Source organism: Crocodylus porosus, unplaced genomic scaffold (assembly GCF_001723895.1).
Source record: "Crocodylus porosus isolate Cpor-Errol unplaced genomic scaffold, CroPor_comp1, whole genome shotgun sequence".
NCBI lineage: Eukaryota > Metazoa > Chordata > Crocodylia > Crocodylidae > Crocodylus > Crocodylus porosus.
The window spans coordinates 3146802-3153618 of NW_017728928.1; the positions used below are offsets into that span (position 1 = coordinate 3146802).

The 6817-nt window shown below is 42.2% G+C and overlaps 1 protein-coding gene across 1 annotated transcript in view; it reads right to left on the reverse strand.

Annotated features, from left to right (window-relative positions):
* Positions 1-6274, reverse strand: part of KCNJ16 (potassium voltage-gated channel subfamily J member 16) — a 35306-nt gene extending 29032 nt beyond the window's left edge. Inside the window, exon 1 of the mRNA XM_019542333.1 lies at positions 6224-6274. The gene's annotated coding sequence lies outside the window, so the exon portion shown is untranslated. The remainder of the gene's footprint in view (positions 1-6223) is intronic.
* Between the last annotated feature and the right edge of the window lie 543 nt (positions 6275-6817).

The following is a 6817-nucleotide window of genomic DNA, read 5'->3' on the forward strand; positions in this document are numbered from 1 at the left end:
CACACACACACACACACACACACACACACACACACATGCACACACTCATACAAATGTTGGAAAGTTTAAATGCTTTAGATAAAACCTATTAATGCCGAATAGGCTGACTTCCTTGGATGTAACAGAACATCATTTTGGACATTGATATTATAAAGCCCTGCAAGGATTTATCATGCATCCCCATACCAGAGTTTTTGCACTCCATCGATTAGAAAGGCTTTCAAAAGCGTGTGAAATAATCTTATCTATGACTCACTGCTGTCTGCGTTATTTATTTTCTGTTTCAAAATATAAGAATACTATAATGCTTTGTTTGCTTACTGGTGGAAATAGATTTGGGTTATCAAATGAAGTCTCATAAAAGTCTGAGGTGATTTGCTACTGCTGTTCAAAACTAAGTGCTATCTTCTTGAGTAGGTGTTATCGCCAAATGGCTGTCTGCCTGGCTCTGATTGTTATAGAAAGGTATGCAATTTAGAAGGTTAGATTACACGATGTGGTTGGCCCTCGCTAATCTCTGTTTAATTTTCCTACTTTCAGATGACCTAGTGCTTTCTTAAATTTTCCATGCTCTGCCTGTTATGTAATGGCCAGACAACCTTCACCATAGGGCATCTTAAGAGATCAATCTGTCCAAGGAACATCCTTTCTTTATGGTTGTTATAAGCAGGATCAGTTCCCAACACAGTTCCCAGTGAAATTAGGGGGAGACTTTTCATTGATTTGAATGAGTATCCTTCAATCCAGCCTTGATGGCATCATTACTTAAGGATACATTGAGAGCTGACTTATGTGAAAGCTCCTCCTTAGGGTGAGATTCGCTTCTCCATGATGGACCCATGGGCATCCTATGCATGTAAATTTGCATTAGGCCGCCAGAGTAAGGAGTAGAAGCACCACAGTCAGAGAAGTGAGCTGCACCCCATGAAGTGAAACCCTTTCCTTGTGCACCAAGGAGTTCAGAGTCATTCTACCTCCCCAGAGGAGATCCAAAAGTTGCCCTAATAGGGCTCGTAGCAATGTGCCTATGGTTTGGCTATAACTTAGCTAAGACTTCACGGTAGAACAGAGCCCTAAAAGGACGGTGCAGTGATGACAGCAGCTTTGTAAGAGCTTTTCAGAAAATGCCAGCATGTTTTGCCAACAACTAGAAGTAAAATCCTGTCCAGTGGGATTTTCAGCCTACACTTGCTTAACAAAATGCCCCAACCAGGAATGCGCATCCGCCCCTTCTGTGTAATCAAACCAGCAGCTCTGGGACACACACGGCTACACCCCAGCAATAGTGATTAAGATGAAAAATTTGCACCGAGCAGCTGGGATCAAAAAGTGCCGTAGACCATGCTCTCAGGCTCGGCATGAATCTGCATTTGGTGGCATGCTTTAAGTAGGGACCTACCTCAAGCATGGCAAGACAAAGGTTTTTCACAGCCCACTCACGGTGCACAGAGCCAACTTCGTGGGCATTTCACCATGGGATCTACTCCTCAGCTCTGATTGGCGGAGAGGCCCCCTCCCCAGTGCTGATTGACAGAGAGGCCTGGGGGGGAGGAAGAGGGATGAGGGGGCAGCAGCCATCTTTGTGTGGCCATACCCCTTGGTGCTAATGGGGGAAAAGGTCCTGGCAAGGAGAGGAAGGATGAGAGGGAAGCTGCCATCTTGTTTGCTGGCTACCCTTCATGCCACCCCACCCCTTGGCACTGATTGGCAGAGAGGCCCCAATGAGGGGGGTAGGAGGGGCAAGGGGGCAGCCACCATCCTGTCTGCTGCCCTCTGGACCACCTGCCAACCAGTGCCTTCCCCTCCTGGCAGTGAGGACCACTGGCTTTGTACCACTGGGGAGCCAGAATTTTATTTTTATGAAGTTTTTTGTTGTTGATGATTTTGCAGATCTTGTGAACAATCCTTGCATTTGCTTTTTCTGTGAAATCTGCAAAATCACAAATTAAGTAGGTGCCCATCTTATAAGTTTTTAAGCACATTGTAGACACTGGAAAAATCCTCTTCTGGAATTTACTGACTTAAAAAAAAAAAAAGAAAAGAAACATAATTCCATTTATTTTAATATAATTAGATTATGTAAAGGGAAGCTTGGTCATTTCATGGATTTTTACAGGGTTTGGGGTTTTGTTTTGAGGTATGGGTTTTTTCCAACTATTGTTTATTGTAGGATGCTACAAGCCAATGGGATCTTGTGAGGAAAAGACTATAAGATATGAGTGATGTGAAGATCTGAAATGAAGCATGTAAGCAAGCAGTTAGTTACATACAGCCGTGGCAGTGCTGGGGAATGATGCCCATCATGATTTGCATTTTCTATCATTCTATGCAGAGCAGCAATGCAAGGTAGGGCTGGAAGGGACCTCAGAAGGTCATGTAGTCCAACCCTACTAAAGTCAGGATTATCTCTATTTAAGCCATTTTATACAGGTGTGTGTCTAACCTGTTCATACATTTTTATGAATTACTCAACTTTAAATGGCGCAGTGGCAAAAAGATCAGAGGTCACTGGAACAATGTCCAAATTTGGGATCCCATTTCTAGTAACATTAGTAAAGTTGACACACAACTGTTTTGACTGAGAGCATCTTCATAAAATTCCCTAGTGCACATCCATGTGCAAAGAGTAATTATTATCCCTGGACCTTTTACAGTCCAGATTCCCCATGATACTCTTGTGATGTTTCTCCACTCTCGTAGACATTTTGAATGGAAGGGAGCTCAAACAGTCATCTAGTCCATCTTCTTGACCCAAGGCCAGATCAATTATATGTAAGTATGTGTATCCATATATAGCATCCTAGAAGAGCTGTCTTAAAAATCAAATGAACAGTCCAGCTCTCAGTGGCCCATCCACTCTTCGGCTTTTTGTTCAGACCTCAGTAAATTGGTTAAGCCAGTCCTGCGTAACATTGACGCCAGTCTGTTAATTTGCATCTTAGTTGTATCCAGAATTTGCTAGGCAAATATACTACAAGTTATCACGTTTTATGTGCTTTGTTGAAATGCCAGACTGCAAAAAAAAACCCCCAAAAAACAAATAAACCCAAAGAAAAAAAGAAAAATCAGCTCCGGGAAACAGACTGCAATCCACTGACCTCATATCAAATCTTAAACACCTGATAAATAATAAGACACTTGAGCCTTTTCTGACCTACGCTACCTTTGAACAAACACGAGGTTCCTTTTCCTTTTGCCAAACCTCACCCTCTTCCAGAAAATCTGCCTCTTATTTTGTAATGTCTCCTCAAATTGAAGTATTTGACTCTAGCCACTATGCAAATAGGTGCAGTTTTGTTGTTCATTAATCACCCTTCCATGTTTTACATAAGCTAAAAAGGAATAAGTGCATCTTGAAATGAATGCTGTTCCTCACTTGCATTGCTCTACCTTTATGTTTCTGGTTTCTTTAGTCACACTGCACCAGATCTCGACATCTTTACAATGCATACTAGTTTAATCCACCTGTAGTCCCGTTGATCTCCATGCTGTTCACTAGAAAGGTAACAGAAGCTGGCTCTATTTGGCGCTGTTAAAAATTAGACCACAAAACAGGTTAGTCACCATAGCAACCATGTGTTATTCCCTTCTCATGATCATAATGAGTCTTACTGCTAAAGACACTAGAAACATGAATCAGAACAGGGACTGGCACAAATTCCATTTTCTTTATTTCAGGCTGATCCGGGCAGTTTCCTCTCCAACCTGAACAAGAGCAAGAAATTCAAGGCAACTGTAACCTCTCTCTTGCAAAGCCAGAAGAGAAGAGGCGAAGATGCCTAATGCAAGATCAGAGAACTTGCTAATCCTCCCCAACAAACTGTACGTGTTTAATGTTTAAAAGGTACTATAGCAAAACCCCTGGTTTTTTCTTTTTTTTTTCTTTTAAAATGCATTCCCTCCCCTTCCCCAACCATTTCTGACTTAAACTTATCTATAGGGAATACAGAGGGAAAGAAAAAGTGAGCTAAGACATAGGATAAGCTTCAGCATTTTATTTTGGTAGGAAGTTGTATTTGTTTTGTTTTTTCTCCTTCCTTATATTGTCTAATTATTATGTTTATATTGATTTTTACTGTTCTATATTACTGTTTTACTGGTACTATATGATTTAGGTCTACATAGGTAAGTTAGCATAAGTCATGTCACATTTCCATTTTGTTTGTCAAGTCGCCACTCTGTCCCCAGGCCCAGTTGTGTAACCCACGACTTACACCTACCCCACCTATGTAACTTGGTTCCTAAATGAATGGGGATGAATGCAGGTGCCTGAGAGACGATGTGAGTAGGTCTAAAAATAGCTCTCTCTGAATGACCAAACCATCAGCACCAACACCTGGACCAAGGGGACCCAACCCTTGGAGCCCCCCTCAGCATTCAAGACACAAAAGATGAGGCAACCCACCATTGTGCCAGGGCTGGACATGCTCAGTAAGAACATCTGGAGCCCTCTGGAACAGGACTGACCTTGCCTGGACAGGCCCTCCCCATAGGAGATGAGAGGTAGTCTGTCCCATAAAAAGGGGGAGTGAAGACTGACTCCTCTCCATCTGGACCAGCACCATGCCACACCGCCTATCCACCCAGAGGCCCTGCCGGTGACCCCCCTCTGGACAACACCTACCAGACAAGGATGCCTTCCCAGCCTGGCTAGGTAGATATCACCCCCCACCCCAAAAATTCCTTCCCGATGCCTTTTGCGGAGTACATAAAAGAGTGAAAGGCAGACAAGGGTCTTTGGGTAGAGGTGATATCTTTTATTAGACCAACTAAATAGTTGAAAAAATTGTTCTCTGCAAGCTTTCAGGCACAAGCACCCAAAAGCTTGCAAAGAACAATTTTTCCAGCTACTTAGTTGGTCTGATAAGGTTCTTTGAGTGGATGTGATATCTTTTGTCTGCCTATGTCCTTAGACCAACACGGCTACAACCAATAACCCTAAATGGGTGAAAGTCAGTCATTTGATTGGAGCAGGCAGCAGGGTTTCATTCTCAATTTCTCCTGATTTGCTGGGCTTCTCTTTAACCCTGTTTTTAACACAACCGCCACCCCACTCCCCCACCCCCAACTCACTTTCATCAGTAGTGCTACTCATGTAATGAAATGCTACTCTGGGTAAGCAGGCGTGGAAAAGTCTGGCTCTGCATTAACAAACTGATGTTTGCAAACCACTTTCCTCTTTAAAGCAAGAAAATAATTGCTTTAAAATGGAGCACCAAGTTTTATCTAATACTTTTGAGTGGCTTAAAAGTGTTATTGACTCTTCAAAAATCTTTATAAGTGTTCTTAACTATTCTGTTCCAACGTTGACACTTGCATTTTCTTTGGGCACTTCACCTTGGCAAAGCACCATTTAAATCATTCCCCACTTAAAAATGCCTTGCTGGGGTAATGTGAGCCCTTTCTACACAAGCACACTTTCAGCTACTCTACCATACACCCAGATAATAAAAAAATTAATGTTGTGAGCTATTGTGTCCATGACCACACTTGTTACTATGTTCTAGTTATTTCTGTATTGTTCAGATGAGGCTTCGTTACAAAGAACCTTTCTTCCCATGCAAAATGAAAAATACATCTGCAGCAAATACAGTAATTAGACACCATTAAGCTTTTTTCAAAGCAGCTCACATCTTAATACAAGAGAAATAATGCAGCCCTCCCTTTTAACGGGGGTCAGGTCTTTCCAGAGCTGTGTAGGACTAAAAGCCAGTAAGAGGAAAAAAAGAAGTGTTTAGAAAGATGAAAGGAGAAGGATCTGGCAGTGGGGAGCATATACGCGAGTGTCGGTGTATGTCTGCATCTGTGTACTGGGATTTGGATTTAAATGGCTTGGTCTATCTAGTGACCTACTTTAAAACAGACTCTTGATGTGATGCTACTAAAAGTCTCAGCAGCAAAAAAGAAAAAAATCACGACTTTGAGCAGCATTTCTTGCTCCTTCACCTTTGCAAAAACAGTTCCTATTTGCAACATTGGGACTTCTTTTATAGGGGTTGGAGCCAGCCTGCTCCAAAGTAGACTCTCTCATCTTTGCAAGATAAAGTCTCCTTTGTTCTGAAGGCTCTACCACCAGTTGGATGCTGTCCTGTCCTTCCCTGACACAACGCTGACGTTAGCTCTGACATACTGTGCTGCCCTACCAGAAAAAGCAAACATGGAAAGTTGAAACTTGTCTCAAATTTGCAGGTATGACAACAATATAAAGCATGAAGTGCCTTACCTTTGTTCACTCTTCCAAGAGCTAGTTATCTGAGTGTCTGCAGCTGCACTACTGCAAAGAAAAACATGAGTCAAGTTAATAATAAAGACAGGCAAACGCCACAAACTCCAAAGATTCAGGTTAAACATTTACCCAAATTTGCTCCTATAATCAAACTCCAAGGTTCTGCTTAGCTAGCTGTTGGCATCTTGAGAAACAGGTAACAACCAATCAGCAACTTGTCCACTTACTTCCTGGTCTGAAACCCAGACGCTTGCTGAAGTCACTCAGGCACATCCAGGCTAGGATTTCAACAGCACAAAGTAGAAAAATATTCTGTGTAGAAAACACCCTCCCGAATCCAAGTGAGACTTCAAATATTTACATGCAGGGGGCAGTTCAAAGTTACTTGCTGAAACATGGCCATAGGACAATAGCACTTTACTTTTCTATTTTTGCTTTCTATTTTTGTGCCCAGAGAGTTTTTTGGCTCCTAGTACTAGTCCTAAAGCAAGCTGGAAATGTCCAGAGGGCAACCCCAATGTTTCTCCTCTCTTGTCAGATAGTCTAAATTATCCAGTATTTGGTAACCAAAACTAATTTGGTAGATGCAAA